The following is a 25555-nucleotide window of genomic DNA, read 5'->3' as shown; positions in this document are numbered from 1 at the left end:
ATTCAGACTGCTCGGGCATTGGGTCTGTACAGATTTTCAGATTTTCCGGATTCATGGGCAGTACATTTAAAATTCAAATTTAAGGAGAAATAAAGAGAGGAAGAGGTAAATTTTCAAAAAATCCAGACCCTCCAGGTGGTCCAGAGTTTTGGACTTTTACTGTGTAAGAAATATCTTGCACTGTAACTTAGATTTTAGACTTTAGTAGTTGGCCCTTCTCATTGTTGGATGATTCCAAAGCCTTTAAATTATTATTATGGTTCAGTTAAAGGACAGGAAGCTCGTTATATATTTCCGTCATTTGTATGTTTTGTAGTACATCCCAGTTCTGTTTGTTTCTCTGAAACACCTAAAGCCCTAGAAGGTTCATCACGAGAGAATGATCAAATTGATTCCTGCCTCTTTCAATAATCAAAAATAAGAATCTGCCTATGCATTCCACTGACCACAGGCCGAGTAAAAATAAGGTGGTATTTTGGATTCATTGTTACACAACACAGTAGCCCCATATTTTCTTGCACTCATTCTTCAGTACCAAGCCATTTCAAGTGTTCATATAAATACTTCCAAAATGTTGTGAGAGTACCTGGCTCCACTATAAGATCCCATCCATCGTTTGGGTGAAAAGATTCCCAGTGTCTTTCCCTCTAATTTCCTCTCTTTTGCCACAGTGCCTTTCTTTGATTGTGAACATTTGTCAAGCTGAGAGGTTTATCAACCCTGCCTGTGTTCCTCATAATTTTGTATACTTCTACTAGGTCCATTATCAGCTTTTTCAACTCCAAAGAAACAAACTCAGTCGACCCTGTCACAACAAATACACTAGTTGGCACAATCCATCTGCTGAATCTTCCCTTACCAGAACTGTTCCCCAGTTGTAGCCTAACCAATGTTTTATAAAGTGGTAGCACGGCCTTTTTCTTATTATCTACTTTTAAAATTTAGAGATCCAGCATGGTTCCAGGCCCTTCCAGCCCACGAGTCGCACTGCCCAATTACACCCACGTGATCAATTAACCTGCTGGGCCCATACGTCTTTGGAAACTGGAACACCCAGAGGGACCCGACACAGACATGAGGAGGACATAAATACAGACAGTGCCAGATTCGAACCCGGGTCGCCAGTGCGGTAATAACATTGTGCTAACAATTATACTAACTGTGCCACCCAAGAAGCTTACTGTATTTTAGCTCATAAAGGTATTATATCCCAGAACAAACTTGTGCTGGTTGAGATAAAGGGGTCACAAACTTGCAGTGGTGTCAAGAGCAGGATTTATATTCCTGGGGAATTTAGAACATAAGAAATAGGAGCAGGGGTAGGCCTTCCGGCCTGGCAAGCTTACTCTGCCATTCAATAAGATCATGGCTGATCTATTCATTGACTCAATTCCAGCGACCTGCTTTTATAAGAACATATCAAGGGTTGAATTGCTGAAATTTATTTGCATAAGGATTGGAGGAGAAAAGTAGGGAGGTTTTGCTCATTTCGGGCATTGTCAAGACCACAGTTGGAGTACTGAATGCAAATTAATGCTCCTCATTGAAAGAAAGACACACCTGCTCTAAACATAAAGATGAAAGTAAAACTTTAAAGGAAGGCAGTTATTCTTTTTTTAAATTATGTTAAATGATAAATAACTATTGACCAGAACACCAAGACTTTTTCTGATGCTCTTCTATAACATAATATAATGAGTTGCTTTTATATCCACTTAACAAAGCAGATGGACCTCAGTTTAACATCTCACTTTTGGGCACACAGTGATACAGCCAGCCTCAGCCTGACCTCCGGTGCAGTCCACGTGGAACTCGCTGGTTCTCCCTGTGGCCTCGAGGACCTCTCACCTCCTGAACAGGTGAGCTTGGAAGGTTAATTCACCACTACAAATTGTCCCTCGAGTGTAGATGGGTCGAAGAATTTGGAAGGGAGTTGGTGGGAAATGAGGGGAAAATAAAATGGGTTAGATAGGTGCTTTAATTTTTTTGTGTGTGTGGACTTAGTGGGGTCAAAGGATCTGTTTCCATGTGGTATCCTTCAAAGGTTAAACGCGTACCTCAGTACAATAAGGATATCGGATTAAATATCGTAAAATGGAACATGCATGTATTATCTTCTGAATTTGAGGCTGTGATTCTCTCAAATAAGCCATCGTTGCTATTTAAATGACTTTATTATGCCTGAAAAAAAAGCAGGCCCGACAAACCAGTCAATGATAGAAACAGTTTATTCTCTAATCTATGTCTATGTAATGATTTGCTTCTTTACCGCATTTCCTCCAGTTGAAACACACCTTAGTCAAATGATATTAAAGGTAGGACAGCACTTATTCGAGGAATGCCAGTCTTGAATATTTTCAGTCTCCATCTAGCCTACATGGACTGAATGCAACAGATTCAGGTATGCAGATAGAAGTAAACAAAATTCTGATGGGTATAGATAGAGTAAGTGTAAGTAGGCTTTTTTTTCCGCTAAGGGTAGGTGAGATACAAACTAGAGGTCACGAGTTAAGAGTGGAAGGGGAAAAGTTTAGGGGGAACATGAGGGCAAATTTGTTCACACACAAGAGTATGGGCTCAATTTAAGAAAAAATTGTACAGGTACAGGGGTATAGCTGGATATGGAATGGGTAGAGTAATCGTTTGGCACTGGCTAGAAGGGCTGAAGGGACTGTTTTTTTTGTGCTCTAATGTTCTTCAGGTCAGGATGAAAAACAGCATCAAACCAAAACCATCGCTTCCATATCATTAATGATGGGTAACATCACAATTTTAAATTTTATGAGTTTTAATGGATCACAACTAATATTCATTGTGAATGACAGAATACATTTCAAAAGTGGGAAATACAATTCCTGCATTGTGTCCTATGCATTAAATTCCCAATTGAATGGAAATATGATTATCAATTCCATGTAATGCAAAGGGCATGCTGTTAAATAAGAGAAAAGCTGATTAATCAATCAATATTTAATTGCAGATTATGATTATTCAAGAACATTTTTCAACAATCATATCAAGGCACAGTGCACATTAGAACCTTAATATAATATTTATGTGAAAGTTATGGTTATTTTAAGAATTTTTGTCGTCGAAATTTATCCTCCAGTTGATTGACTTCTTCACCTGAATCGGTTAACTGACTGCAAGTTGTTTCGGATTTAATTGACTAGCTTGCCCAAAAGCTTTTTTTTTCCCATTTGAGGAAGAAAATATTTTATTTGCTGCTTTTACCACTGGCGTTCACATTTACAATCAGAAATACCAATCTATCAAAATCCTCTCCTGTCATTTAATGACATTTGAGCTATTTGTTTACAGGGGAGCACTTATACCCAATAAAGAGATTGGATGAGATCTCACAAATGGCAGGCATCACAAATATTTTAAATGAATCCTCCTTTTTAACAGGTTATTCACCTCTTGTGGAAGACTCACTCATAAGTCAGAACACATTATTAGTGCACAACTTACAGATTTTGGCTCTGAAAGGTCACATTGACTGTCAATCCCATCTTTTTTTCTGCTCAAGGCACTGTCAAACTTGGAGTACAATTTTTCCTATTAATAAAAAAAAGGTGAGTAGAGCAGTGTTAGTGAGTGTAATTGATGCAAATATGGGCCCTGGTTATTGCAACCCTATTGTGCAGTCTATACCTTGGCTCATCAATAATGCAGTCTCAATTACCTGGCTGTAAAACACAAAAGTCTGCAAATGCCTGGATATTCTATATCAAGTTCTAGAAATGAGAGGCGTTTATATAGAGATTTCAAATGCAGAATTAAATCAGTGGTGAGGTGTTTCAACAAAATCTTCACCAAAAATGCTCATCAAATTGAACTGGCTGCATATGAAAATAACCCATTATTCTAAATCAATGGTTGTGTAAAATAAGACTTCTTCATTCTTTATTGAATGACTTGCTTTTTTATTACAATGTAGAGTTTAATGGATATTGTTGATAATGGCACATTCTCCCATTGTCATAGTATTGCCTCTTTTATCTAAGAGTTTGATTTGCCTTTGAAGAATGAAAGAGAGAAGAAAGGAAGACATTTTTTTTCTGACCTCAGGCATCCCAAAGCACTTTACAACCAATGAAGTATTAAATGTATAATTAGATCTTCCAAGCAAAACCTTCCTTAAATATGGCCATTAGGTTGTTATGATTCCCTGAAGTAGCCGTATTTGAAAATAAACCATCATTTTAAATCAATAGTAATGTAAAATAAGACTTATTTTATTCTTTACTCTCATCTTTAGTTGTAGGATAGGATTTAATGCACATTGTCAACAATGTTGCTATTGTCGTCACAAATAATTTCATTTCTAAAGATTACGAATTTGTTTCCACTTTAAGGAATGAGAGAAAGGAAAGCCTTCCCAAACTCCTTCACAGCGAAGGGTAGAATTGTTGCCACTGTATAGGCCTTTAAATGCCCTCCTGCCATTGCAGACAGAGGAACAGGAACTCATGTAAAACCTCTCAATCAATTGGTGATGGAAATTATGCAAGAGAAAAAAGGACACCACATCAAATATGCCTCTCCTAAGCAAATGCAATGCGCTATCTTGTGACATATGAACTGAACACCACAAATGTAAATTATAAAGTATATTGTTGATAGAAATTAATCAGGCAGGAATGTCTCATTATCTGCAATTTAATTAAATAATCTAATGGTTGACTGATATATATTGGACAGAGGACCTGAGTAACCACCACCCTTTTTCTACCTGGATCCTTTCAAGTAGTTCCTTGAGGAGCAGTTTAACATCTCACCTAAAAGCTGGTGTCTGTTGGTACCAGTCTCTTATTTTTTTCCATCTCAGAAATAAGATATGAACCTACAGCCTCTGACTCGGAGGGAAGAGGGCTACTCCCTGAGCCCAGAGTAGAAGAAATGATGATTTTAGCTTGCAACATTTACCTTTAAATTTTTACAATTATTATTGGATCTTAAAATGGATGGGTTCAAACTGCATTCTTGTGAATTGTAATAATTGCTTAATGCAGCGTAAGATTTTGTTCAGATAGGCTGTTCCCGCTTCATTTGGGAATTAGAATATCAACAAGGAAGAAAGCCACGAACAACTTAGATTAATAGCCTTCACTAGGTGGAGCTGCAGAACAGAAATTGTGACAGTGGAATCTCTGCTCTGACTCATCATTCTGTTCAACTTTACCTCCCTCTGAGCTTAGTTGTGACATTTGTCTTGTTTCAATTTGGCAACTTCAGCCACTGGCATCACTGCCAAAGTCTCTTTGGCCTCTAAGTCCCATCCGTGGCTACTGTGTGGGGCACAGACAAACCCTGGTGATGTCACAACTCTACGCTGCCATGCTACTGAGGCTGGATTTTCAAAGCAACCTTAAAAGTGTGACGATGGAGTATGATGGACCCCATTCCACCACCCCCTCACTGACTGTGACCAGTAGTTTTTAAACTGCCCACTGTGCTCCACCAGCAAACCCTCCCCCCCCCCCCCACCACGCCTCTTCCCCTACCATTTCTGGCTAGCAACCCGAAGATTGCCCACTGCACACAACCTGCAGGCTCTCAACTCTCAAGATCACCCTCCACAATTTTTCACCTACCTCGCCTCTGGTTGTAAACCCATTGCCACCAAAGGTAGGCGGTTCAGTGCCGGGGACAGGGTCTTTACTAAGTGGGAGGTGCAGCGGCTACTCAATGATGGGATCATTGAAGCCAGCACCAGCCCATGGAGAACCCAAGTGATGGTGGTGAGGAATGGGGATTGTTATGTCTCTGAGTTACTTGGGAGGCTTCTTCAATATTTAGATATGCAAGATTCAAATAACAGAAGAGTCTTTACTTACTGATGTCTTCCACCATGTCAGGAAACTGTTCACACACACTCATATACATACATCCCACAGTAGTGCACTAGAGTTACTACAATGAGAAAGGTGTATTCTTATGCAGTTACAAAATAGTTCACATTATCTTGACAATATAACAGGAAGAAAAACAGAATGGTTGTTGACTACAGACAAACCATTCACAGATATTCGCAGCTGGACGCATACCCTCTTCCCCGCATATCTGATATGGCAAACCAAATCACGCAATATCGGGTATTCTCCACCACAGATCTGAAGTCAGTATACCACCAGTTCCCCATCCGCCTGAAGGACCACCATATATTTTGGTTTTGAGGCAGATGGGCACTCTACCAGTTCCTGAGGGTTCCCTTAGGCATCACCAATGGGGTCTCAGCTTTCCAGCAGAAGGTGGAGTGAATGGTAAACCAGTATGAGCTGCAGGCCACTTTTCCGTGTCTGGACACGGCCTTGACCTGCAGGATCATGACGCCAACCTCCAGACTGCCAAACTCCTTAAGCTTACATACAATAAGGCTAAATGCTTATTATGCACAACCCATCTTGCTATCCTTGGCTGTGTCATGGAGAATGGAGTCATTGGCCCTGACCTGGATCGCATGCACCCATTTTTGGAACTCCCCCTTCCCCCATAGCCTCAAAGCCCTGAAAAAGTGCCTTGGCTTCTTCCCCAACTATGCCCAATGGATTCCCAATTATGTGGACAACGCCCGCCCCTCATTGAATCCATCTCCTTTCCACTGACGTCAGAAGCCTGTGAGGCCTTCAGTCACATCAAGGCATACATTGCTAAGGCCACGATGCATGTTGTGGATGAATCCACCCCGTTCCAGGTGGAGAGCGATGCATTTGACTTCGCTCTGGATGCCACCCTTAACCAGACCTGTAGCCTTTCTTCCTGCATCCTCCAAGGCCACAAAATTCGACACTCCTCTGTTGAGAAGGAGGCCCAAACCATTGTCGAGGTGGTATGGCACAGGAGACTACCTCCTCAGCACACGATTTACCTTGCTGACTGTCCAATATGCAGTTGCTTTCATGTTCAATAATCAACAGCGAGGTAACATCAAAAAATGATAAGATATTGAAGTGGAGAATTGAAATTTCCACCTACAATTATGTTATGTTGTTCCGGCCCAGGAAGATCAATGACCCTTCAGATGGTCTATCCTGCAGAACATGTGCCAGCGCACAATTGGACCAATTACAAGCCTTCCACAATTACCTCTGCCACCCTGGGGTCACCAACTTCTTCCACTGCAATCTGCCTTGCTCCACTGAGGAGATCAGGTCTATGACCAGAAACTGCCAAGTCTGTGTGGAGTGCAAACTGCAGTTCTATCAACCAGCACACCTGATAAAGGCAACCCATTCCTTTGAACGCCTGAGCATTGATTGATTTCAAAGGACCCCTACCCTCCTCTGCCTCCGCTGTGTACTTCCTCAACATCATTGATGAGTACTCACATTTCCTGTTCTCCATCCCCTGACTGGACATGGCAACTGCCACAGTCATCAAGGCCCTACACAATCTCTTCACGCTGTTTGAGTTCACCTGCTATATCCATAGCGACCGGGGGTCCTCTTTTATGAGTGATGGCCTGTACCAGTACCTGCTGGCCAGAGGCATTGCCACAAGCAGTTACAACCCCTGAGGAAATGGACAGGTGGTAAGAGAGAATGCCACTGTCTGGAAGGCCACCCTTTTAGCCCTGTGGTCTAGAAGCCTTCCAGCCTCCTGATGGCAAGGTGTCCTCCCAGAGGCAATCCACTCAATCAGATTGCTCCTATGTACAGCCACCAATGCCATTCCACATGAAAGAATGTTTTCCTTCCCCAGGAAGTCTGCAACAAGGACCACGCTACCGGCTTGGCTGATGTCCCCAGGGCTGGTCCTATTCCGAAAGCACGTGAGGAGCCCTAAGTCTGAACCACTGATCAAAAAGGTCCAATCCCCAATACGCCTATGTGGTGAACCCTGATGGCTATGGGGACCTGGCACCCTCAGGGGTTCCTGAGATCATTACCAATCACCCCGCACCCACCTCACCTATCGTCACCCATGATGCACCAATGCCATGGTGTGTTTCCTCAGCAGATGGCACGCCAGACTCATCACCGCGCATCCACCAAACCAATGCTGACGACTACAGACAAGCGTCCCAGACCGTCCAGAACCCAATAGCTGCACCACGATGATGGTAGTAGCAGCAGACCAGACCACTGAAAGACTTAATTTGTAATAACACCAAATTCACTTCATCCCACAGACTCTTTCTAAAACAGGGGGGGGAATGTGCTAAACCATTGTATGTATATTTAACCGTCTAGACTGACTGTACCTGTGACTCCTCCCACAGACTCCTGAATAAAGGTGACTATCCCACAGCCCCCTCTCCAGTTCAGGACAGTCGACCAGCATGGATGTGCCTCCATTCTATTGCTAATAAAAGCCCATCAGTTTTACATAACTTCTCATCTTCTGGAGTTATTGATGGTGCATCGGTGACATTCCATTGCAAGAAGTTATTCAAGGTATAAATGCAGAATCGTGCTATATTTCAACATTGAGTTCAAAGAATGCACATACAAAATGGACCTTTCCTGTGCTTAAATTATTTTCCATGTCTAAAATGTCTTTTAACTAGTTAATTTGGAAATATATAGAATATGAAGGGTAACAATTATACAGATATTGTCAATGCATTTTTTGCCCAATTTTGTGCAGTTTATTTTCATTGGTCGAGACAACCGGTTGTCTCCCTAAATTAGAGGTTAGTTTCTAATTTCTATTACTCCCGATTCTTGCATGGTGGACCAGATAATGCTCGCATTCTATGGGGATTAATTTAATCAATTAATATTCATGCTTCACTTGATAATCAGGGTATTACTAACTATCTCTGGGCTCAACCTCCAGACTCAATATCTTGAGAATAAATAACAATCAATCCTCATTATAGTAACCCCCACACCACTTGCAAACCAAATGGCCATACTCTCCAGACTCTAATTGGGACAGGGATTTCTGAACACACTACACATGCCCTACCTAACATCTTGCCAAAACTGAAATGCCTAGAGATATATCATCAAATACATTCTACAGCGCACATAAGCACCAAATTTCTTGCTTGTGATGGTCAAACAGGTATATTAAATTAAAAAGAGATGGTTAGTATAAAAGGTAGCTGACAATTAATATTCACAGTTGTAGGAAAGAAAAGTGGCGATACAAAGAGTGCGGTTCCTCCAGCATTTGGAATTCGGAGAATGCTATTTCTAAGAGTTATAGCTCAATAAAAAAGTAAAACCTGTAAACGAATAAAGATAATGCAACGATGCAGTTAATCCTGACCGATCTTGCTGACTTCAGATTGCAGAGTGATTGTCAAGAGTACATACACAACCCTGAGATTCTTTTTTCTGTGGGCAAGGCAGAATTACCACTTATTCAGACTCAAAACCAGCAAAAAAAGAAATGTAAACAAACTGACTGTGCAACACAGGGAGAAAAAAAATCAATAAAGTGCAAAAAGTAAGAATCCTTCAATGAGTCTCTGACTGAGTTTGTTGTTGAGGAGTCTGAGGAGTAGCAGCTGTTCCTGAACCTGGTGGTGCGAGTTTTGTGGCGCCGATACCTCTTCTCCTGATGGCAGCAGCGAGAACAAAGTGTATGCTGGGTAGTGTGGATCCTTTCTAGTGTTTGTACATTTTTCCCTGTGACCGTGTACTCCTATATCCTCCTACTTGCTAAAGATGTGCAAGCGTGCCGGTTAATTGGTGACTACACATGACTACAAGTGTGTAGGTGAATGATAGAATCTGGAATAAACTGATGGGAATACGGGAAGAACAAAATGGTTGAGCATAGGAATAGAGTAAATGAGGCTTGATTGTTGGCACAGACTCAGTGGGCTGAAGGCCCTGTTGCAGTGCTATGTAATTCTATAAATCTACGAATATAAGAAATGAGAAATGCCAAATATAGGTAATGTTTTTGTAAAATAACAAATATGCAACTAAAACTGGTATTTTGAATGGGTAGCAGACAACGTAAATTAAACTTGGCCTTCATAATTGAAGTGGTAAAAAATTAGGTCCTGAAATTCCTAAAGGGACTTGGTGTCTGATAGATCAATCACTTCTGTTCACCCGTTGCTAAATCTGTTATTGACTGCTCTTAAACTATCCATCAGGACCAGCATCTATTGAATGTGACACATTGCTATCAAAGCCTCTGTTATCGGACGGTGATAAATTACCCAAGAGGATTTCCAACTCTGCTCAGCATGACATTGGAATTGTTCACAAATTCATCTCTGTGTCAGATGTCTTCGTCACCAATGTTTACTGCCTCAGAGTGACCTGACATAGGAGTGGAGTTAAGGTGTCAGGTGTAACCTTGATGCTTATGTTACAGATGTCTTGCTAACCACATAAGCAATGTGGACTTACATACTGCTTTTAATTTAGTAAAATGTGTCTTTATCAGGGTTTTATCACAAAAAATAAATTGGCATCAAGCGAAGGTACTTGAATATAGAAATAATGGAATAGGTAATCAAAAAGGTTTGTTTTAAGGAGCGTCTTAAATAAGAACAGGTAGGTCGGTGAAAAATCTTCAGAGAATTCCAAAACATAGTACTTTCAGCAGGCTGAAAGCAAGAGTAATGAGATGCATTGTCAAGCCAAGTCGATTTTATTGTCATCTGATCATACAAGTACCACCCGACCAAACAGGGTTCTTGGGTCCTCGCTGAAAAACATGCAGACCTAACACACACAAGCACTAATCTAAACAAACAAATTAATAATGTTTCATGAATATGAGCATCTCGGATGGTTAGTGTGAGCAGTTCCTTTGGTCATTCAGCATTCTCACTGCCTGTGGAAAAAAGCTGTTCCTCGGCCTGGTGGTGCTGGCGCTGATCCTCCTGTATCTCTTTCCTGATAGTATGGAGAAATTGCAGGGTCATGGTACTCGAGTTAGGGAATTACAAGTCCATGAAGGACTAGGAAAACAAACATAATTTTTATCTTGTCTTTAAATCCCTTGGAAATGATAATCCATTCAACATTGAGCATGTCCTTGTCAAAATTAATGTTCAATAGAATGTTGATTTGCATTGTAGAATCTGTGTAGTTCATTTTTGAGTTTCAAATAGTTTGCAAAGATTAGCCCATTCTTTGAGTACTGCATTCAGGGAAAGATCTTAGCCTTGCAAAGAAAGCAGGGAGGTTTCAGGATGATCTTCGTGTAAGGAAGAGAAGATTGCCTGTTCCAATACTTTGACATTTCTTTCTCTCTATGATATTATCATTTCATGTTAAATTGATATTATGTTTTTAAAATACTACAACCTCTCAGCAGAAACCTCTTACCAGACTTCATGCTCAGTCTTATATAAATTTTAGTGAGACCCTTTGAAATGCAGATATTTTGCCTTCCATAATTTACCCTTGGCAGTGGGCAGAACGAAAATCTGCATCAATCCATTGCAAACCACACATCAGGAAAGACATACATGTCCAGTCCAGTCCAGTTCTAATGAAGAACCTCATTCTTCTATTTCCCCTTCCACAGATGCTGCCTGACCTGTTGAATGTTTCTGACATTCTCTGCTTTCATTCCTGTCCGATCCATTGCAATGTTGATCTGAACAAATCATCTAATGACTTCCAATTGATAGCAGTAGGGTATTAAGGATAATATTAAATGGAGATTAGACAGTCAACCAGGGTAAAGTTTTGCTCCAGTTATGTCCAAAGAGGTGTCAATTCTTCCCATCCATCCTTTCATTGAAACATTCTGATTTACAAAAAATAGGCTAATAAAGCACAAGAGTCCATTGATCATTTGGCTCAGCTGTCATAAGTGTGGTGTTGAATCTGTTCAAAATGGGCCACTCGGTGTTTCTTGCTTAAGACAAGCCCTGACCATAACTTATCAAGGAGGGGCATCAGATCAAATCCATTAGAGGAGTTTAATTACAGGTACACAATCCTTTATCCGGAATCCTTGGGGGACAGTGTGTTCTGAATTTCGGATTTTTCCAGATTTTGGAAAGCCAGATTTAAAACCACCAGAATTGTGCTGCCATATCCACCCACACCCCCTTCCAGTCACGCTCCCCACCCCACCCCCCCGCCCGTCTGCCCGACACACTGCTGGTCTCCCCCCTCCCTTCGCCTGCCCGACTCACACTGCTGGTCTCCCCCACCCTCCACCCCCCGCCCGCCCGACTCGTGCTGCCGGTCTCCCACCCGCCGTCTCTCTCCCCACTTGCCGGATTCTGGAGTTTCCAGATTTTAGATGTCGGATAAAGGATCATGTACCTGTATTAGGAATGAAGAAGACTGACTGATTATTATTTAGGGATGGGCAGGAGAATGGAGAGCCGAGCAGGTCGCTCAGAGGGTTCCGGAACGGGAGGCTGGCAGGTTGCTTGGAACATGACGAGGGAACCGCAGGAACTGGCAGTGTCCCAGGGGATCGAAAGGCTGGAAGATCGTTGGGTGGGGGAAATCGGGACCTGCAGTAAAGATGGGGGGGGTGGTGAGTTAGGGGCAATGTGGGGTCGGAGTAGGGTTAGATTTCAGAATGAGTTGATGGCTGCTTAGACATCCAAGTGGTACAGTGAGGGTGGGGGAGGGAAGGCACAAGAATTACTTTAAACACTTCCTGGGACAGCCCTTTGGTGTGAACACCATGTTGACCTGGACATCCTTAAATATGTCGGGTATTCAACAATATTTCATGACAATCTGACGTAAAACAACCCAAAAATTAGTTCACATGAGGGAAACCATTTACTGTCTGCTTACAGTATGATGCAATTGAATTTATATGCAGAAGTAAGCTTGGTTATTGTATTAACAATTGAAATGTTCAGTCTCAAACATTCCAACAAAGATTTATGCTTGCAAGCTTTGATTCCAATGTTAATTTTAGTAGCATACTACTACAAGCGTACTATTGCCCGTACATTTAATTGCTCTCCAGGTAAAGAAGACACTTCTGAAATCACAATTTGATTTCCTTATGATTGTCTGATAGTCATGGGCATCAATTGTAGAACTGGACACACGCCTGCGAAAAGCACCCACTACTTTCGGATGCCTCCGTGCCCTTGTGTGGGATAACTGCCACCAAGTTGAAGATCCGAGTCTACGAGGCCTGCCTGCTGAGCACTCTTCTCCACGGCTGGGAATCCTGGGTCACATACAGAAAGCAAGAACACCGCCTTAAGCTCATTCCATTTCCACTGCCTCAGATCCATCCTAGGCTACTCATGGCCACCACAGAGTCACAAATGTCCAAGTCCTGGAGAAGACTGGAAGTATGGACCTCTACTTAATCATCCGCTCTCGCCGCCTGCGGTGGGCTGGCCACATTGTCCATATTGGAGGACGGCCGATTGCCCAAAGGTGTCCTCTATGGTGGGCTACCAGATGCTCCCCGCCCATGTCTTCGGTACAAAGACGTAATCAAGCGTGATCTTCAGTCATTCTATGTCAACCATACTGACTGGGAGGACCTCGCAAAACAGTCACCCTGCATGGCGTTCCGCGATTTGCATTGGCATCACTATCTGCCAACAACTACAAAAAGTTCTGAGAGGGCAGAAGAGCTACAAGGCACCGTGTTCAACTTCGCTTGAGAAGGCTTGGGCCATGATGAATTGTAGAAATAGATCATTTCCATGGTATTAGAGAGGGAGCAAATCAAATGACCCTGGAAATTTGCAAATGGGGATGTCCCAGTGTTAAATAAACTACAGCTGGATTTAGGAATTGGAATTGCTGAAAATTGTCAGTCAGCTAGGAAGAATCTATGAAGACAGAAAAACAGGCTAATCATTCAGATCATTGACTTTTTATCAGAAGTAGTAAAATTTAGCAAACAGGCACATTAAAAATTGCAGAGGAGGGAGAGGAAAAGGGAGAACAAAGGGAGTGTGTGTGATGGAGTTGAGAAAATGAATGTCACAGATTGATATCACCTGAATGAGTGTAGCAAAGAGTCGCAAATGGCAACATATTTTAACTAGACAAGGTGTAAGTAGAGACAGGATGGAGAGCAGAGAGAAGCAAACAAAAAAGAATGTTTGTCAGCGTTTTGACGCGGAAAATCCAAAATACAGAAGGATGCTGGGAAAACCAAGAAGGTAGGGCAGTGCCTATTGAGACAGAAACACTGAGTTACAGCACTGGGAAATGATTGAACAGCAATAAACTGCAGGTGCGGGACATCAGAAACAAAACCAGAAAATAGTCAGTAAGCCAGGCAGCCTCTGCAGAGAGAAAACAGAGCCAACTCCCCTTCTCTGCTCGATTTCATGGGGGCACTGGAGCATTTCCACGTCAATAAGTGCTAGATATCCTAAAAATATCTTCTTAACTTGTTCACAAAGTGAGCACATGATTGAGGAATACAAATGTATTTTAAGAAATATATGGATCAACACAACATCAAGGGTTGAAGGACCTGTACTGTGCTGTAGTGTTCTATGTTCTAAAAGTATGAAGGCAATAAATAGGATAAACAGTGAGAAACGTTTATCCTCAGCAGAGATGTCTATGACCAAAGGGGTTGGAGATTTAGAAGGGATTTTGTAATCTGGATTGCACTGTCTGATTAGGTCATAAAGGCAGCTACACTGAAGAAGTGTCTTACATTACCATTTGCAACACCATGTCCCAAATGAATGGAAATTGTGTAGAGTATAGATAGCTTCTGGTGTTCAACATTCCCATCCTGGGCAAAGTGAACTGTTTCCCTTCAGTGTGCCTCTAAGTGTTTTTAAAGAATAGTTCTGTTGTAATCCAGCAACCCAATCTGCACATCATGACCCCCCCCCCCCCCCCCACCCACCACCCTTCAAATAGCAGAGTTAATATTCTGTTTCAGTAATTCTGGTTTAGCATTAAGCAATGCCTATAAAACCATTCAGCTCTGCTTTGAAATAGTGTCCACCTAGAAGACAACCAGCATTTTGGTTTAATCTCTTACCCAAAAGACACAATTCCTTCAGAAAAGAATGTGGAAGTCAATCTAGATCTGGAGAGGAACAGAAACCACAACTTTCTAACTCGAATGCAAATCAATGACTCCACTGAATCAAGTGATGAATTAGAACCTTTAGCAAACTCTATGACTGATCAACCCGTGGAGAATTTAAAGAACAATTTGCAGTCATTTTGTTGGTCTTTCATAGGCCAAATGCCAAAACATCTGAACTTCTAAAGGTCACTCCTCATTACCACCGTCAGAGATAAAACCATACAAATGTTAGCAGTGAATCTGTGTGACCAATGACACAGATCTTCGATGAACAAATACTGAACTCATCTTAATCATATGAGTCTATATTGCGAAATAAAAGCAAATGTCCCGGAAAATGTTGAAATCCATGGCTATCCACAAGGAAAGGGAATGTAGATTGCAAACTGAGACTTGAGACATATATTGGAATCTCTATGATATCTGAAAGCTCTGATTAGCTTGGATTGGTGTACTGAAGACAGCAGAACCCTGCTTTATCGGGTTGTACCTGTCCAATCAGATGACGATAAACTGACTTGATTTGAAATACAGTTTCTAAATAGGTGCATTCTCCTTCTTATAGTTAATTCAGCCTTCAATGGTTTAAGTTCCTGCTGTGTAAGATATGGGATATCTTGTCATGTTACACATGATGCTCTTATATTTGTTAGGGGAAACTGTCATATTTGATGGCATACAAGACTCACTTTTTCCCTAAAATTTGGCTCAAAAATATCCCTTGGGTCTTGCATGCAAAGTTGAAATTGAGCAGTTCGCTGGCTACTTGGCCAGCTTCAAGAAGCCCAGAGAGATTCTGCAGCTGTCCAGGAAGTGGGACTGGAGCTTCATGTTCTACATTCCTTTGGGTAGCCTGTACTTTCCAGTGCCTCCGCCGCTGCTCACTTCTGCTGGTGAGAAGGCCGACCACAGCGGCTCCCACCAGCAGCTCCACAGCTGTGTTTGTAGTACATGGTGATGGTACGATCGACTGCTTGCTCAGCTCAACAGGCCGCTCGCTCTCTGCTACCCGGCCCTGCATCTCATTCAATTTGCTCAGGGGGCTGTGCTTGTCGAACAAAGGCTCAGCATGGAGCCTGATCACTGAGGTCCAGTGCTCCCCTCAAAGCAAGTGATCAATTGTTTGCTGCCCACGAAAGTGGGCCTTGCCTGTTACCCTGCTGATCTGCTTCTCTCCCTTCTACCTTCGCCTGTCCACAGATCGCAGATCCTGCGCCTCTCAATCAATCGGCGTTTGCTCAGTGGGGGGGGTAGTGGCCTGATCGTTGGCATGTGGCGGGCAGAAGGACATGTGATTGCTGTTGCTCGTGTGCAAGGAGGCCGGCGGCAGGCCACAAGCAAGCATGGGTGGCGATCTGTCTCAGCCCAACACAGCGAAGAGCTCCAGTGAGCGGTGGACCGACAAATTCAGCTTCGGTGTCTCGGCTGGAGTGTTTCCATCAAGGTGACTGAAGGCACACACATACGCGTCATCTACAAGGGTCCTTGCAGAAGGAACCTGTTCGCCAGCTTACCCGTAAATAGACTAAAATATTTCTTAATATTCCCTGCTGAAATGGTGGGGGGGGTGGGGGGACTTATATGTCTGTGGGTATCATATACTGTCAAATACTGCTCATTAACAAAGGTGAAGTTGGTTCCTTCTAGTTCTAGTGGTTTATTTTCCTTTAGCATTTTATATAATTCTGGTGGCTGATGAATTACTACGAGGAAGCGTTACCAAGTCACTTTTTAAAGGACATTGAACAATCATCAAATAATCATAAAATAATGTTATAAAACATGTGAAAACTAGTATTCACAATAGCCGTTCGTAGCAGTTGAAGAGAGTGTGTTCTGGCTGGCCTGATCTGATCTGGATTTAAAATGAGCCGTTTTCCTGCAGAAGGGAAGCATGAAACCTTTCACAGCAGTTTCTGCAATTTGTGCATTTACGGGAGAGGTTTGGACATTCATGAGATTTAATGGGAAATAAATCTTTTCTTGTCTTAATGCCAGCATCTCTGACTTGCTCTGGGAACTCTGGGCCGATAAAGTGCTAATGGGATTGAAAATAAACTTAATTTTAATCTCTAGCTACCACCAGTAGCCACTGTGCACTGCCCTTGGTGTTGGCGGTGGAGAGCCGGTGGAAAATATAGAAGCAGGACTAGGCTACTTGGACCCTCAGGCCTGCTGACTGTTCAAGGTGTCGGTTTGCCCTCAGTGTCCAATTTTGGCTTCCTCCTCACTTCCTAGCTTCCTTCACTCCATCACAGAGCTGTGCCTTCGGCTAATTAAGCCCTGCATTTCTCCACTTGAAAACCATATTTGAAATTCATCGCTGATCAAGTTTTGGCTGCCCATCCTTTGAATCACTGTCAACTTTAACCCTCACTCTCTCTCTCTAAACTCCTCCAAACCTCCATTATCCCAGTTGTAGATCCCCTCCATTGTCATCAATAGAATACAGCATGTCCAAGTTTGCAGACGACACGAAGCTGGGTGGGATTGTAGGCTGTGTAGAGGCTGTTAAGAGTGTGCAGGGTGACTTGGACAGGTTGGGTGAGTGGGCAAATGCATGGCAGATGCAATATAATGTGGATAAGTGTGTGTTTATCCACTTTGGAGGAAAGAATCGGAGGGCTGAGTACTATCTTAATGGTATCCAATTAGGAAAAGGGGAGATGCAAAGAGACCTGGGTGTCGCTGTGCATAGGAACATAGGAAGTAGGAATAGGAGTAGGCCAAAAATGGCCCATCGAGCCTGCTCCGCCATTCAATATGATCATGGCTGATCTGATTTATGACCTAACTCCACCTACATGCCTTCTCCCCATATCCCCTAATTCCTCTATCATGTAAAAATTTATCTAACTAAATTTTAAATATGTTTAATGAGGCAGCCTCAACCACTTCCCTGGTTAGAGAATTCCAAACATTCACTACTCTCTGGGAAAAACTATTTTTCCTCATCTCTGTCCTAAATCTACTCCCCCGAATCTTGAGACTGTGTCCTCTCGTTTTAGTTTCCCCGGCCAGCTCAAAAAACCTTCCTACATCTATCCTATCCATACCCTATATGTTTCTACAAGATCTCCTCTCATTCTTCTGAACTCGAGCGAATACAATCCTAGACGATTTAATCTTTCATCATAAGTCAACCCCTTCATCCCAGGGATCAACCTAGTAAACCTCCTCTGGACCGTCTCCAAAGCCAGTATATCCTTCCTCAAATATGGAGACCAGAACTGGACACAGTACTCCAGGTGCGGTCTCACCAGTACCTTATACAGTTGCCACATGACCTCCCTACTCCTGAATTTAATTCCTCTAGCGATGAAGGCCAACATTCCATTTGCCTTCTTAATAACCTGTTGCACCTGCAACCTAACTTTTTGTGATTCATTCACAAGCCCTCCCAAGTCCCTCTGCACAACAGCAGGCTGTAGTTTTTCACCCTTTAAATAATATTTTTCTGGCCAAAATGCATAACCTCACACTTACTAACATTGTACTCCATCTGCTAGACCTTTGCCCACTCATCCAGCTTAACTATATCCCTCAGCAGACTCTCCACATCCTCATTACAATTTGCTCTTCCACTCAATTTGGTGTCATCTGCAAACTTGGCTACACTAAGTCATTAAAAGTGGCCAGGCAGGTGCAGCAAGCAGTAAAAAAGGCGAATGGTATGTTGGCGTTCATGTCAAGAGGATTCAAGTACAGGAGCAGAGAGGTATTGATGCAGTTGTATAGGGCCTTGGTGAGACCTCACCTGGAGTATTGTGTTCAGTTTTGGTCTCCTTATCTGAGGAAGGACATCATTGCCATGGAGAGAGTGCAGAAAAGGTTGACCAGATTGATACAAGGGATGGCAGGACTTGCATATGAAGAAAGGCTAGAACGACTGGGATTGTACTCGCTGGAATTTAGACGTTTAAGAGGAGAATTAATAGAAACGTTCAAAATCCTTAAGGGATTTGACAGGCTAGATGCAGGAAGATTGTTTCCAATGTTGAGCAAGTCTAGAACCAGGGGTCACAGTTTAAGGATAAAGGGACTTTAGGACTGAGATGAGGAAGAATTTTTTCACTCAGATGGTGGTGAATTTATGGAATTCTAGTGATTGAGGCTGGTTCCATAGCTATATTTAAGAGAGAGTTAGATTTAGTACTTGTGACTAGGGGGATCAGGGGGTATGGAGAGAGAGCTGGAACAGGGTATTGAGTGGATGATCAGCCATGATCAAAATGAATGGTTGTGTAGGCTTGAAGGGCCAAATGGCCTCCTCCTATACCTATTTTCTATGTTTCTATCTCCACTTGTAGATCCCTGGGGTTTTTCACCTCACCATCAGTTGCATTGGCTCCAAACTTTGGAATTCTCACCATCATGGTTAACTCGATTCCATTCTCTTTCATGTTTTCCTCTAAAGTATAATCATAACTTTGAGGCTTTTACCCTTATCTGCTCTATAGCCACTTGACAAATGTTTTTGTTTTCATTTTTTTCCAATATCAGTTTAAATGTACAGCACAGTAACAGGCCATTTTGGCCCACAACTCTGTGCCGCCCAATTTACCACCCCTGTACATTTCAAAAGGTGGGAAGAAACTGGAGCCCTTACGCAGACATGGGGAGAATTTGCAGACTCCTTATGCACAGCATGGGAATCAAACCCTAATCCCGATCACTGGTGCTGTAAAGGTGTTGCGTCGACCATTCCGCTCAAACATTAACCTACGATCCTCATACGTTTTGAAAGGTGGGAGGAAATTGGAGCGCCCAGGCACAGGAGAACGTACAAACTCCTTACAGACAGTGCCGGATTCCAACTGGTTCATTGGTGCTGCAAAAGCTTTGCTCAAACCACTGCACTAACTGTGCTGTCCTATGGGAAATGGCAAAGGAAGAATGTAGAAAATAAATGAAAGAAGGACTTGCACCTTTCACAAACTTAAGACACCTCAAAGCGCTTCAGAGATAACTCTACGGAATCACTGTTGCCACTGAGATCAACAGCCCATTTGTGTCCACCAAGGGCTCTTTCTCTTTGAGCTTTTGTCTCAACGCCATTCATTGATATTCCTTTGTAGTACCATGAGCATTTCATATCATTGAATGGGTTAAACACTGACCCGTTTGACTCCCTGATGGTCACAATATCTAAGCGAACATCTGTTTCAGTTCTCTGACTCAGAGTACAAAAAACCCATTGCCAGAGAAGTTTGCCTAATGACTGGAATACAGATAAGGGCAGGGAAACAAACATTCATTAGTTTGCCAAATGAGTGGTTGTGTTGGACTGGATGAAATTAATAATATGCCACAAAATGGACAACAGAGGAAGGTCTCCAGGTTCTGCACAGTTAGGAAACTGATCTCATTTGTGCCAAATCTAAGGAATAAAAAATTCAGGAGTAATCTCCTTCCTCAAGTGGGATGAACAATTGTTAAACAGACTCAGCAGTGGTAAAGCAGTAGAATGGTTGAACCTCTGTATTGTATCCTTAGAGGCATGTGTTCAAATCTCTCCATGGTCTTTGGGGAACATAATGATCATGAAATTACTGGATTGATGTGACTCCTGTCCAGCAAACCATTCCAATGCTCAAGAACACAAAACAAAGGAGAATGCCTTGGCCTAAACATCACTTTCAGGACTTGTTTCCTTGGAGTTCACATAACTAGGAACCTATTATGGACACTCAGCATCTCCTTAATTGTCAGGAAGGCACAACACAGTGACAGCATTTCCTGAAAATACTGAAGCAGGAAGACTACCTGTAGAGGACCCCTTCCAACCTGCACACAACATCTTTCAGCTGCTCCCGTTGGGGAAGCGATCCAGGAGGATCAGAGCCAGCACCACCAGGCTGAGGAACAGCTTCTTCCCACGGTCAGTGAGAACGCTGAACGACCAAAGGAACCGCTCACGCTAATGATTCAAAACTCTCAAAGGGTGCAGCTGATAGATGCTGTGTGCAAGGTGGAACAGGTCCTCAATGATTTTGCACATTCTCTTCAGACAACAATTCTGGTAGATCACGTTGATGGGGGGGTGGGGAAGAGGGAGACCCCAGTGATCCTCGCTGCCACTCTTACGGTTCTGTGGATTGATTTCCAATTCATTTCTCTGCAGCAACCGTACCACACTGTGATGCAGCCGGCCAGGACGCTCTCTGCGAAGGTCGCTCCTGTAGAAGGTTGACATAATGGTGGCCGGCAGCCTTGTCCGCTTCAGTCTTCTCAGGAAGTGTCGTTGCTGCTCCACCTTCCTGACAAGTGTGGAGATATGCTGGCAAGGCTGATATTGATTGTCCACACCACCCCCCCCTCTCCCCCCCCTTTCCCCCCCCCCCCGCCCCCCCGCCACAATTTCCCTTGACCAGGATCTTGGATCATTGCAGTCTCTTGTGGAGGCCCTACCAGCAAATCTGTGCATTGAAGCTGCGTTCTGCAACTCATTGATTTCAATTAAGGGGTACAGCTCTGATGGAAATTTCAGGCAGCTAACATATTTAAAATGTATTGAGTTAATTTAAATGTATTTAAATAAAATTATTTTAAGTGTTTTTTAAATTAAAGGCATAGACACATACAACATTGGCGCAGACTCATTGCCCTACAGAGTCTGTGCTAACCATTAAGCAGCCATTTTAAATTAACCTGCCAATAATCCCATTTTATTCGCTCCTCTCACCATCAATTTGCTCCAGATTCCATCACTAGCCTACATACAAATAAAAGTACCAATTTACATGGGATTTGCAAGGTAACTGGAGCACTTAGGGGGGGGGGGGGTCACAGAGTGATGTCCAGGCTGTACACAAATAACACCAGAGAGCCAAGTTGAACACCGATCGCACAAGGCAGCAGCTCTAGGAGTAATTCCACTTTTAATGATCGAGGTGAGTACAAGACGCTTTATATCTTTCAATGTTTGTGAAAGGCAAAATGATAAAGCAATGCAAATTTACTTCCATCAGATATAAAGCACATTAGAACTTTCCAAATCACAAAAGGTGCCATATTTGTGATGCAAAGCCATGAAACAAGTAAGGAGCATTTGCATTAATCCCCTTCCTGCATACACTGAGGTGGAGCAGTTTTCCTCAACTGCCTCCCAGTTCAGGGCAGATCCTTCCTGCTCTAAATCAGCCATTCTCAACAGGGGCTTGATGCCCCCACCCCCAACTCCGGGAGCCACAGCACATTTAAGTGGGCCACGGACTGGTCTTCTTTAAGCATTTTTACGTAGTTGGTAGGAGAGAAGTAGGGAAGAAACCAACTAAACTTTCTGTTTCACTGGGATGGGCGCCCATAAACTTTCGAGCAGTCCTTTCAGAAACGCTTTGTCAGCTCATCCAACCACATCTCTAAACTTAATACCCATCAAGACTGTGAGTTAATTTGTTTGTTTATTGTCACGTGAATGAGCTACAGTAAGAGGCTTGGTTTTGTGGGCGTCAGCTCATTCTGAGGTACAGCAGATAGCACAGTAATAAAATGCAGGTGCACAATGTGATGTTGCAGTAAGTCCTAGAGTGCAGGTTATGTGTAACAAGGTGCAGGGTGTTGAAAAATACACTGAAAGCCAAGCAAGGGATCACAAATTGCTTCAGGAATAGTATTACTTTACATATGTTCAACTATGACTGAAGCAGATTATTGTATATCAGAGACTGGGTTCCATAGCAACGTTTTTGATTTTCAATTTTTGGAGAGGTTTGCAAATTTAGATTCAGACGCGACTCTTCACACACTTTCAAGGATTGTCAAAGTCAGTAGGTGCAGTATTTAGGAGTAAAACATGAAAGTCTGCAGACACCCTGGTTGAAGTAAAATCACCACGCTGGAGAAACTCAGCTGGTCGAACAGTGGACATTACAGAGCAAAGATAAAGATACATAATCAACATTTCAGCCTTGATCCCTTTATCTCAAGCCCAAAACGGTGGTTATGTACCTTTATCTTTGCTATAATAAAGTACACTGTTTGACCTGCTGAATTTTTCCAACATTATGTTTTTACAAGGTGTTCCAGTCAAGATGTGAATTAATGGAACATTTTATGAGCCTTGATTTTGTAATATTTGAGTAATATTTTGTAATTACAGTTTAGCAAATTAATGATATCTAAATCTCATGCGAGTGGAAAGAAAAAGTATGAAAACCACTGCTGAGGCCCCATTCCTCCTTCTCTTTCCAGTACCCTGTCCTCTCTACCTGCCTGCCACCCAGCCTTCCTACCCGCCCCTTTATACCTTGACCTACATTCCACAGTCCTTCTATCATACTGCACCTTCCTTAGCCCTCTGCCTCTTTGTCTTCTCACTTCCTAGCTTCTATTTCCCAGTTCTTCCTCCTCCCACCTATTACCTTACATAATCCTCCTCTCCCTTTCTGTTACCTATCAGCTCATAATCCTCCTCTCCCTTTCTGTTACCTGTCTGCTCATAATCCTCTTCTCCCTTACATAATCCTCCTCTCCCTTTCTGTTACCTGTCTGCTCATAATCCTCCTCTCCCTTTCTGTTACCTGTCTGCTCATAATCCTCTTCTCCCTTACATAATCCTCCTCTCCCTTTCTGTTACCTGTCTGCTCATAATCCTCCTCTCCCTTACATAATCCTCCTCACCCTTTCTGTTACCTGTCAGCTCATAATCCTCCTCTCCCTTTTCCTTTTTCTTTGGGTTTCTACCCTCTTTTTTTTGTGTTCCTGATGAAGGGTTAGGGCCCAAAACGTTGACTATTTATTGGTTTCCATAGATCCTTCCTGGCCCTCTGAGTTCCTCCATCATTTTGTCTATTGCTAGGATGGGAGAAGTACTGAGAAATTTTCCATTTAAGAGATTCAAGATCCCAGAACATTGATCTTTGCTCTATAAAGTACACTGAGTTTCTCCAGCATTGTGTATTAACTTCAATCACGGTGCCTGCAGACCTTCGTGTTTTACTCCTTTCAGAGATCACTATCTATCATTTCAAGCAGTAAGGCCCTTGAGTATTTTCCAATGATCCAGCCATTGATTTCCTCATTCAAGATGAACGCAATAACATTCTAGATGCCTCCAGGACATACAGTAATGACAAAAGGATTGCGTACATGGGTGGAGGAGGTTTGAGGGACTGAGGTGGTGGCTGTGGGTGAGAGATTGATGGTTGGTGAGAAAACAGTACACATGGAAATGATGAGTAAGAAAGGAAATAAAATTTGCTGTAACTATCCAACCATCACGCATTGCATCCCTTGGGAAATTAAGTCCAAGTACAAGCCTTTGATCCAGGAATATTTTGAGTACACAAAGCGTGTTAGAACAAGTCAATTTTACACAATTTAAATTTCTTCTCCAGATGTTTGAGACTCCATTCCTGTTTGACTACATTTGCATTCAAAGGCGTTACACAAAGCCATGCTGATGTTACCTGATTTGGTGAATATAGGTCAAGCTTTCTAGTTCATTAGTGTTAAGCAACCGATTGGTAAATTTACTAATGTCTGATCAGATGTTTCACTAAGGTTCTATATAATTGTAATATGAAATGATGGTTTATACCCCAATCATTCAAGATTGGTGACTGCATCATAGTAAAACACTAAGTTATTTTGCATTTAAAGTATTTGCAATTATTACAAAAAGTAAATAATCTGCTGAAGGAACTCAGTGGGCCAAGCGGTATCGGTGGGAGAAAAAGAATGGTCAATATTTAGGGCCTGAACCCTTCATCAAGACCCAAGATCACTTCATCAAGATTTCAGCATCTATTGTCTCTAGTCTGTCTCCATTTGCAATTATACACCATTCACTGCAACTTTTCTGGAGAAATTGAGGATGATCTTGTTATCCACAGCGCCTAAGAGCCTGAATAAGCCTGAGATTGTCTGATCTCGGAAGCTAAGCAGGCTCAGGACTGATCAGTACTTGGAGGCGAGACTGCCTGGGAACACCAGGTGTTACATTCTAAATGTAGTATTACATGACAATAATGGAACCTTTACCTTTTCTATTTTAATTGCTCTTTGAATGGACTTAATTTCCTGAATTCATAGACTTTGCTGAAAAATAGAGAGGGAGCGAGAGAGAGAAATATTCACCCAGATGGTCGAGAACTTGAATAGATAACCAATCTCCTGAAATCCAAACCTTTTATGATGAATCATTATATTCTGATGAGAATTACCAATGTATAGGATTTTGCATCAAGGGATCATCTCTTTGGGAGCTACCAGATTTTCCCCAGAAAAACCTGAATCAGATTTCAGAATCAGAATTTATTGTCGAGAACAAGTCAGGAAATTCGGTGTTTTGTGGCAGCGTCATCGAGCGAACATTCATATTATAACCATCTCACAACATTGCTCTTAAAAAATAGTCGTGCACAAAAAGTAAGGCAGTGCCTTTGGTTCATATAGAAATTCTGGAATCTGATGGCAACGGGGAAGAAGCTGTCCTTGTACAGTTAAAGTGCTCGTCTTTAGGCTCTTGCGCCTTTTTTTTTTGCCTTTAGAGCTGGATGAATTCCTGATAAGTCACAAGGAAAATACCCCAATTCCTTTCAGCGAAAAGCCCCACCTAAGTGAAAAGTCGTTTGCATGCTCTTTAATCTTCCCTCCCATTGGGTACTTGGCTGATTCC

The 25555-nt window shown here is 42.4% G+C and overlaps 1 long non-coding RNA gene across 3 annotated transcripts in view; it reads right to left on the bottom strand.

Moving 5' to 3' along the window:
- Positions 1–14975, bottom strand: part of LOC138749294 (uncharacterized) — a 110904-nt gene extending 95929 nt beyond the window's left edge. For all 3 annotated transcript variants that reach the window (XR_011348542.1, XR_011348543.1, XR_011348541.1), the window contains exons 1-2: positions 14884–14975; positions 3475–3561 (exon numbers count right to left, since the gene is read on the bottom strand). This is a non-coding gene — a long non-coding RNA (uncharacterized lncRNA). The remainder of the gene's footprint in view (positions 1–3474; positions 3562–14883) is intronic.
- Between the last annotated feature and the right edge of the window lie 10580 nt (positions 14976–25555).

The sequence above is a fragment of the Narcine bancroftii genome, chromosome 14 (assembly GCF_036971445.1).
Source record: "Narcine bancroftii isolate sNarBan1 chromosome 14, sNarBan1.hap1, whole genome shotgun sequence".
In the NCBI taxonomy this organism is placed as follows: domain Eukaryota; kingdom Metazoa; phylum Chordata; class Chondrichthyes; order Torpediniformes; family Narcinidae; genus Narcine; species Narcine bancroftii.
This window is presented reverse-complemented; position numbering and strand designations above follow the sequence as displayed.